This window comes from Saimiri boliviensis, chromosome 17 (genome assembly GCF_048565385.1).
Source record: "Saimiri boliviensis isolate mSaiBol1 chromosome 17, mSaiBol1.pri, whole genome shotgun sequence".
Classification (NCBI taxonomy): domain Eukaryota; kingdom Metazoa; phylum Chordata; class Mammalia; order Primates; family Cebidae; genus Saimiri; species Saimiri boliviensis.
Window position 1 is genome coordinate 16,347,206 of NC_133465.1, and position 9,088 is coordinate 16,356,293.

The window sequence follows — 9,088 nt, forward strand, 5'->3', positions numbered from 1 at the left end:
CCCAAAGTGCTGGGATTACAGGCGTGAGCCACCGTGTCTGCTGAAGAGGCCTATTTATTAACATTAGATTTTTCTTTTTCTTTTTTTTTTTTTTTTTGAGACGGAGTTTCGCTCTTGTTACCCAGGCTGGAGTGCAATGGCGCGATCTCGGCTTACCGCAACCTCCGCCTCCTGAGTTCAGGCAATTCTCCTGCCTCAGCCTCCTGAGTAGCTGGGATTACAGGCACACGCCACCATGCCCAGCTAATGTTTTGTATTTTTAGTAGAGATGGGGTTTCACCATGTTGACCAGGATGGTCTCGATCTCTTGACCTTGTGATCCACCTGCCTCGGCCTCCCAAAGTGCTGGGATTACAGGCTTGAACCACTGTGCCCGGCCTAACATTAGATTTTTCAACATCAATACCAGTTGCAAGAAGTCAATGGAGTAGGTTTTTCAAAGTAATGATGAGAAAGATCTTAGAACCTAGAATTTCTTTTTGAGACAGGGTCTTGCTCTGTTGCCCAGGCTGGAGTACCATGGTGTGATCAAAACTTACTGCAGCCACAATCTCCCACACTCAAGTGATCCCCATCTCAGCCTTCCGAGTAGCTAGGACTAGGGGCACATACCACCATGCCTAGCAAAGTTGTTGATTTTTAGTGGAAACCAGGTCTTGCTGTATTGCCCAGGTAGGTCTTGAAGTCCTGAGCTCAAGCAATCATCCTGCCTTGACCTTCCAATGTGCTGGAATTATGGGTGTAAGCCATTGTACCTGGGTTTTGACCTTTGAAACAAGGAACCTCCCCACTGCCCATGGATCCCATATCTCCTTCCAGTTAGTTGCCACCTCTCTTCTTCCCTCTATAATGAAGCATCTCCAAAGGGTGGCACGCACTGTCTCCACCACTGCCCCTCCCTTTTTTTTAGATTGCCTTTTTTTTTTTTTGAGACAGTTTAGCTTTTGTCATCCATGCTGAAGCGCAGTGGCTGCGATCTCAGCTTAGTGCAAACTCTGCCTCCTGGGTTCAAGCGATTCTCCTGCCTCAGCCTCCCTCGTAGCTGGGTTTACAGGCGCCCACCACCACGCCCACCTGCCTCAGCCTCCTAAAGTGCTGGGATTACAGGTGTGAGCCATCGTGCTCGGCCTAGATTGCCTACAGTCCTGAAAGTCATCACATATGGATTGTCTTTTAAAAAGAAATAAAATAGGCTGGGAGTGGTGGCTCACGGCTGTAATCCCAACACTTTGGGAGGCGGAGGAGGGTGGATCACCTGAGGTTCAGGGGTTCGAGACCAGCCTGGCTAACATGGTGAAACCTTGTCTCTACTAAAAATACAAAAATTAGTTGGGCCGGGTGTGATGGCTCACGCCTGTAATCCAAGCACTTTGGAGGCCAGGGCGGACGGATCACCTGAGGTCGGGAGTTCAAGACCAGCCAGACCAACACGCTAAAACCTCGTCTTAAAAAAAAAAAAAAAAAAAAATTAGCTGGGCATGGTGGCGTGTGCCTGTAATTCCAGCTACTCGGGAGGCTGAGGCAGGACAGTCTCTTGAACCCGGGAGGCGGAGGTTGCAGTGAGCCAAGATCATGCCACTGAACTCCAGCCTGGGCGACAGAGCCGGACTTCACCTCAAAAATAAAAATAAAAATTAGCCAGGTGTGGTGGCGCTGCGCCTGTGGTCCCAGCTATCCGGAGGCTGAGGCAGGAGAATCGCTTGAGCCCGGGAGATCGAGGCTGCAGTGAGCCGAGAAGGCGCCTCTGCGCTCGAGCCTGGGCGACAGAGCAAGACCCTGCCTGGAAAGAAAAGGCCTCTGGGGCCTGGCTCCCGGCTCCAGCGCGCTCCCGGGTCGGCCCGCGCCCTCCAAGCGGGAGGGAGATGCTGTGGGCTCGCCGTCCGCCTGCGTCCTCCGGTTCCTTTGGAGGGGAGCGGAGAGAGGGGAGGAGAGCCCACAGGCCCCGACACCCTCACAGTCCAGCTCTGTGACTTGGGGAGGGGAGTGTCGCCAGAAGAGCGCGAAGCCGGCGTCCAGAAGCAGTTTCCTCCGCCCCGCCCGCCACCCGGATCCGCCCAAGCGACTGAGCGCGCGGGTTCGGGGCTGTCCCAGGAGGGCGTGGCCGGGAGGGGGGCGGTGGGATTCGTCTGGAAGCGTGAGGGGAACGGGCCGGATCGTGCGCGGGGGGACGCGGCCGCGGCGCTGTGGGAGGGGGCCCAGGATTCTGGGGAGTTAGCGGGGACGCGCCTGAAGTTCGGTATCGGGAGGTACAGAGGTCGCGGTGGGGGTCGTAGATGAATCGCGGTGGAGGGTGAGGGGTGGGAGGCGCGGCTGAAGTGGGGTGAGAGGAAAGTAGCGGGGTGAGGTGTAGGAGAAGCCGAGGCGAGGGTAGGAAGGAGGTGGGGGTTAGGGGTAGGGGGTGAGGGGGAGGCTGGGTGGGAGGCAGGTGGGGACATGGGGTAGTGGGGTGAGGGGTAGGGGAGGCAGAGGAGGGGTGGGAGGCAGGTAGGGGTGAGGCGTGGGAGTGAGGGGTAGGGGGTGAGGGGTAGAAGAGGCAGAGGCGGGGTGGGAGGCAGGTGGGGACATGGGGTAGTGGGGTGATGGGTAGAGGAGGAGGAGGGGTGGGAGGCAGGTAGGGGTGGGGGTAGGGGGTGAGGGGTAGAGGGGGCAGAGGCGGGGTGGGAGGCAAGTGGGTGTGAGGGGTAAGGGGTGAGAGGTAGAGGAGGCGGAGGCGGGGCGAGAGGCTGGTGCCCCGGGGTGAGGGGTGGAGGAGTTGGAGGTCGGATGGGTCGGGGTTGGGGAGGAGGAGGCGCGGTGGGAGGCAGGTGGAAGCATGAGGGGTGGGAGAGGCGGAGGCAGAGGCAGTTGGGAATGCATCCCATGTCTACTGACATTGTGGAAATTCCCCAGAGGGGTAGGGGCTTGGGGCTGGGCTTCCAGATTTGGCCCAGGAACTGGCTGTGGCCATTCTGGGTCCTGGGAGAGGGCGAACGTCCGGGCCTGGCTGATCTGCGGCCGCTGGGGCTCCCTAGGGCGGTGTGGGAAGGGGCGGAGCTTTGCTTGAGAGCGGAAATTCTCCCAGGCCAGGCCGGCGGTGCCCAGCCAGCTGGCATTTGGTCCCCTTGCCCTCCAGGAGGTGTCTGGTCCCCTCTGGCCCTGTTTGAGGACCAGCTAGCATTTTTCTCTCTCCACAGCCTCAGTCTTCCTTGCTCCAGGAAGCCTGTGCTGCCTGCTAAACTAGCTTATTCCTGTTTGTTTTCTGCCAACTCAGACACAATCTGCTCAGGGAAGCTTCATCTGCCCAGTTAGACACAGCCCTAGCCGTGGCTCGGGGCCAAGTTTCGGAATTGGTACAAAGAGAAGCAAAGGCTGCACATCCGGACCCTGGCTTGTGTACACCACTCCACCACACATCCCCAACCCCCTCAAATGTCCCATCTGTTTTCCTTCTAAGGCCAGGGCAGTTTCCTCCTTTCAGACCCTGAAATCCTCTCTCCCGCCTCTTTTTTGAATTTATGTTATGCACAGACTTTAGGCATCTCTTGCACATTTGAGTTGGATATTTTTTTTTACACATAAAAGATGTCAAATTTATTTTTTAAAGCCAGTGGTAAAAATTTCAAATAGGCCAGGCACGATGGCTCACCCTGTAATTCCAGCACTTTGGGAGGCTGACGCAGGTGGATCATCTAAGGTTGGGAGCTCGAGACTAGCCTGGCCCACATTGAGAAACCCTGTCTCTACTAAAAATGCAAAATTAGCCAGGTGTGATAGTGCACACAGCTGTAATCCCAGCTACTCAGGAGGCTGAGGCAGGAGAATTGCTTGAACCTGGGAGGGGGAGGTTGTGGTGAGCTGAGATCACACCATTGCACTCCAGCCTGGGCAACAAGAAAGAAATTTTCTCAAAAAAAAAAAAAAAAAAATTCAAATAGCACAAAGGATGCACCTTTCAAAACCTGCCTCTACAAAAGAATACAAAAGAAGGCCGGACCTTCCCATCACTGACCTCGAGTTCACTGCTCCAGAGGACATATCTGCTACATATTTTTGTGATGTCTCTGTTTTTATTAAAAATCTATCTGAAAATAAATTCAAATAAAAGAAACGTTTATAAAAGTTACAAAATGAAATGAAGCACGATAGGAAATACAGGGCATAAAGGCTGTCTTGGGGAGATTTTCCTTAGGTGGACACTGGACTGAGTGAGGCTTTTTTTTTTTTTTTTTTTTTTTAATGGAGACGGAGTCTCACTCTGTCACCCAGGCTGGAGTGCAGTGGCTCGATCTTGGCTTACTGCTATAGGCGCACACTGCCATGCCCAGCTAATTTGTGAGACTTCTTGAAATAGGAATCCGGTGGTATGGTACTGAGATAGAGGAAATCTTGCTTCCCTGCTTGACTCACTTCCCACTAACAACACAGGCATTCTTCCCTACACAGAGGACTTTTTTTTTTTTTTTTTTTTTTTTTTTTTAAGATGGAGTCTCACTATGTCACCCATGCTGGAGTGCAATGGCACAGTCTCGGCTCACTGCAACATCCGCCTCCCAGGTTCAAGCGATTCTCCTGCCTCAGCCTCCTGAGTAGCTGGGACTACAGGTGCCCACCACCACACCTGGCTAATTTTTGTATTTTTAGTAGATACGGGGTTTCATTATGTTGGCCAGGCTTGTCTTGAACTCCTGGCCTCATGATGTACCCACCTCAGCCTCCCAAAGTGATGGGATTACAGGTGTGAGTCAACTCGCCTGGCTACACAGAGGACTTAAAAAAAAAAAAAGATATAATTCGCGTACAATTCACCACTATAAAATGTACATTTCACTGGTCTTTTAGAATAATTCACAGAGTTACACAGCTGCCATCACAATCAAATTTAGAACATTTTATCACCCGCAAAAGCAGCTTCATACTGCCGGGCGTGGTGGCTCACTCCTGTAATCATAGCACTTTGGGAGGCTGAGGCAGGGTGATCACGAGGTCAGGAGATGGAGACCATCCTGGCTAACACAGTGAAACCCCTCTCTACTAAAAATACAAAAAATTAGCCTGGCGTATTGGCTTGCACCTGTAGTCCCAGCTACAGGGGGACGCTGTGGCAGGAGAATTGCTTGAACCTAGGAGGTGGAGATTGCAGTGAGCCAAGATCCCCACTGTACTCCAGCCTGGGCAACAGAGCAAGACTCTGTCTAAAACAAAAAAAAGAAGCTTCATACCTGAGCTAGGCGTAGTGACTCAAGACTGTAATCCCAGCACTTTGGGAGGCTGAGGTAAATGGCTTGAGCCTAGGAGTCTGAAACCAGCCTGGGCAACATGCAAAACCTGCCTCTACAAAAAATATGAAAAAAAAAAAAAAAAAAAAAAAGGCAGGGTGAGGTGGCTCATGCCTGTAATCCAGCATTTTGGGAGGCCAGGGCGGGCGGATCACCTGAGGTCGGGAGTTCAAGAACTCCCGACCTCAGGTGATCCGCCCGCCTTGGCCTACTAAAGTGCTTGGATTACAGGCATGAGCCGCCGCACCTGGCCAATGAGATCAGGAGTTCAAGACCAGCCTGGCCAACATGATGAAACCTGTCTCTACTAAAAATACAAAAATTAGCCAGGCGCAGTGGCTCATGCCTGTAATCCCAGCTATTTTCGGGAGGCTGAGGCAGGAGACTCACTTGAAGTCGGGAGGTAGAGATTGCAGTGAGCCAAGATCGAGCCATTGCACTCCAGCCTGGGCAACAAGAGTGAAACTTAGTCTCAAAACAAAACAGAACAAAAGGGCTGGGCATGGTGGCTCATGCCTGTAATCCCAGCACTTTGGGAGGCCAAGGTGAGTGGATCACCTGAGGTCAGGAGTTTGAGACCAGCCTGACCAACATGGAGAAACCCCATCTCTACTAAAAATACAAAATTATCAGTGAGGATGTTTGATAAAGTATACAATAAAAAGAAAAAAAATACAAAATTAGCCGGGCATGGGCAATGCCTGTAATCCCAGCTACTCAGGAGGCTGAGGCAGGAGAATTGCTTGAACCTAGGAGGCAGAGGTTGCCGTCAGCCAAGTTCGAGCCATTACACTCCAGTCTGGGCAAGAGGAGTGAAAGTCCCTCTCAAAAAAAAAGAAAAAAAAGAAAAAAAAAGAAAAGAAAAAAAAAATTACCCAGGTGTGGTGGCATGTGCCTGTGGTCCCAGCTACTTGGGAGGTTGAGGCAGGAGGATTCCCTGAGCCTGGGGAAGTCGAGGCTGCAGTGAGCTGTGATCGCATGCCATGGTATTTCAGCCTGAGGGATGGAATGACACCCTGTCTCAAAAAAAATAAAAAAGAAGCCTCATACCTTTAGCAGTCAGTTCTCTTTTCTACAGCCACTGCCCAACATCCCCTTGTCCTAGGCAACCGCTATACAGTTCCCTATTTTGGATGTTTCATATAAATGGAATCATGTAGATCACTTCTTGATCTTTTGGCTAAAATCAAGTGTAGTATCTGTTCTTATCAGTTTGACATGTCCCCTATCTGAGGATGTAATAAAATAAAATAAATAAAAGGAATCATGCAATATGTGATATTCTGTGACTGACTTCTTTCATTTAGCCTAAGTTTTCAAGTTTCTTCCATGCTGTAGTGTATATCAGTATTTAATTTCTTTTTTCGTGGCCAAATAGTATTCCATTAAATAAATATGCCACATTTTATTTATCCATTCATCAGTTAATCATCATTTGGGTTGTATCTATTTGGTTATTATGACTAATGCTGCTGTAAACATTTATGTACAAGTGTGTGTGGACACATGTTTCCATTTCTTTGAGTACATACCTCGTAGTGGAATTGCTGGGTCATATAGTAACTCTATGTTTAATTTTTTTTTTTGAGACAGAGTCTTACTCTGTCACCCAGGTTGCAGTGCAATGGCAGGATCTCGGCTCACTGCAACCTCTGCCTCCCAGCTTCAAGTGATTCTCCTGCTTCAGACTCCCGAGTACCTGGGATTATAGGCATGCATCACCATGCCCTGCTAATTTTCGTTTTTGTTTTTTTTTTTTTCTGAGACGGAGTTTCGCTCTTGTTACCCAGGCTGGAGTGCAATGGCGCGATCTCGGCTCACTGCAACCTCCGCCTCCTGGGTTCAGGCAATTCTCCTGCCTCAGCCTCCTGAGTAGCTGGGATTATAGGCATGTGCCACCATGCCCAGCTAATTTTTCATATTTTTAGTAGAGACGGGGTTTCACCATGCTGACCAGGTTGGTCTCGATCTCTCGACCTTGTGATCCACCTGCCTCGGCCTCCCAAAGTTCTGGGATTACAGGCTTGAGCCACCGCGCCCGGCCAATTTTCAATTTTTAATAGAGGAAGGGTTTTGCCATGTTGGCCAGGCTGGTCTGGAACTCCTAACCTCAGGTGATCCGCCCATCTCAGCCTTCCCACAGTGCTGGGATTACAGGCATGAGTCACCGCCACCAGCCCTCTATGTTTAATCTTCTGAGGAGCAGCCAGACTGTTTTCCAAAGTAGTTGCACCATTTTACAATCTCCCAGGAGTGTAGGAGAGGTCCAATTTCTCCAAATCCTGGCCAACACTGCGTTATTACATGTCTTTTTATCATAGCCATCCTAGTAGTGTGAAGTGGGATCACCTTGTGCTTTTGATTGCATTTCCCTGATGGCTATGATCCAAGGCCTTTTTGTAACCAGAATTTGCAATTAGGTTGTCTGTCCACTCAGTCATCATTTTCACCTGATGTAGTGATAGCTCTGGAGGATTTCAGGTTGTTCACTTTTCACTTTTTTCTCAGTAGCACAGCAGTGCTTTCTGCACTGTGATATACTTAGCCATCCTGTCATTCAAAGCCTTCTTGAGCACCACTTGGGTTCCAGGCATTGTGCTGGATGCTGAGGATACGGCAAAAAGGCAAGATTTCACTCCTTGGAAAATATGGTGGCAAGCATGTGGCCCTGGACTTGAATCCCTGAGTTCTCACTTCCCAGTCTTGTGGCCTTGGCCTTACCCATGCTTGGTTTCCTTGTCTGTGAAATAAGGTTGCACTGGGAGTTATATACTGAGTACTTAGCACAGTGTCTAGTACACAGTGAGTGCTTAATAAGTATTTGTTTTTGTTAAAAGTGAAGCCGGGCCGGGCGCGGTGGCTCAAGCCTGTAATCCCAGCACTTTGGGAGGCCGAGGCGGGTGGATCACGAGGTCGAAAGATCGAGACCATCCTGGTCAACATGGTGAAACCCCGTCTCTACTAAAAATACAAAAAAACTAGCTGGGCGTGGTGGTGCATGCCTGTAATCCCAGCTACTTAGGAGGCTGAGGCAGGAGAATTGCCTGAGCCCAGGAGGCGGAGGTTGCGGTGAGCCGAGATCGCGCCATTGCACTCCAGCCTGGGTAACAGGAGCGAAACTCCGTCTCAAAAAAAAAAAAAAAAAAAAAAAAAAAAAAAGTGAAGCCAGGCACAGTGGCTCATGTATGTCATGTATGTAATCTCAGCACTTTGGGAGGCTGAGGTGGGTGGATTACCTGAGGTCTGACCAACATGGTGAAACCCTGTCTCTACTAAAAATACAAAAATTAGCCAGCTGTGGTGGCACGTGGCTGTAATCCTAGCTACTGGGGAGGCTGAGGCAGGAGAATCACTTGAATCTGGGAGGTGGAGATTGCAGTGAGCTGAGATCGTGCTACTGCACTCCAGCCTGAGCAACAGAGTAAGACTCTGTCACCAAAAAAAAAAAAAAAAAAAAAGGTGAAGCCAGACAATTAAATATCAACAGTAATGGATAATGACATGTGATGGGGGAAGTACACAGTGTCATGGGGGCACATAGTAGCCATCCCAGCCCAGTCCAGGGTCTAGGAAAGACTATTCAGAGGAAGCAGTGATTAAATTGAGAGGTAATGGATGAGCAGGTGTTGGCCAGATCAAGAGGAGAGAGAGAGAGTTGTTTGTTTCTGGCAGGTTGAATGGGAGGGGTATGGCGTACTGGGGAGATTGAAATGTGTTCAGAATGTCTAGAGCAGTGCTGTCCAGTAGAACTCTATGCTTGTGAAAAGTTTCTCTATCTGTGTGCTGTCCAATATGGTAACCACTAGTCACATTTGAAATGTGGCTAATGGCCG

General features: G+C 50.1%; 1 pseudogene; it reads left to right on the top strand.

Annotated features, from left to right (window-relative positions):
* The first annotated feature begins 6,415 nt into the window (after positions 1-6,415).
* On the top strand, positions 6,416-6,524 carry LOC120367097 (U2 spliceosomal RNA; annotated as a pseudogene).
* The last annotated feature ends 2,564 nt before the right edge of the window (positions 6,525-9,088 follow it).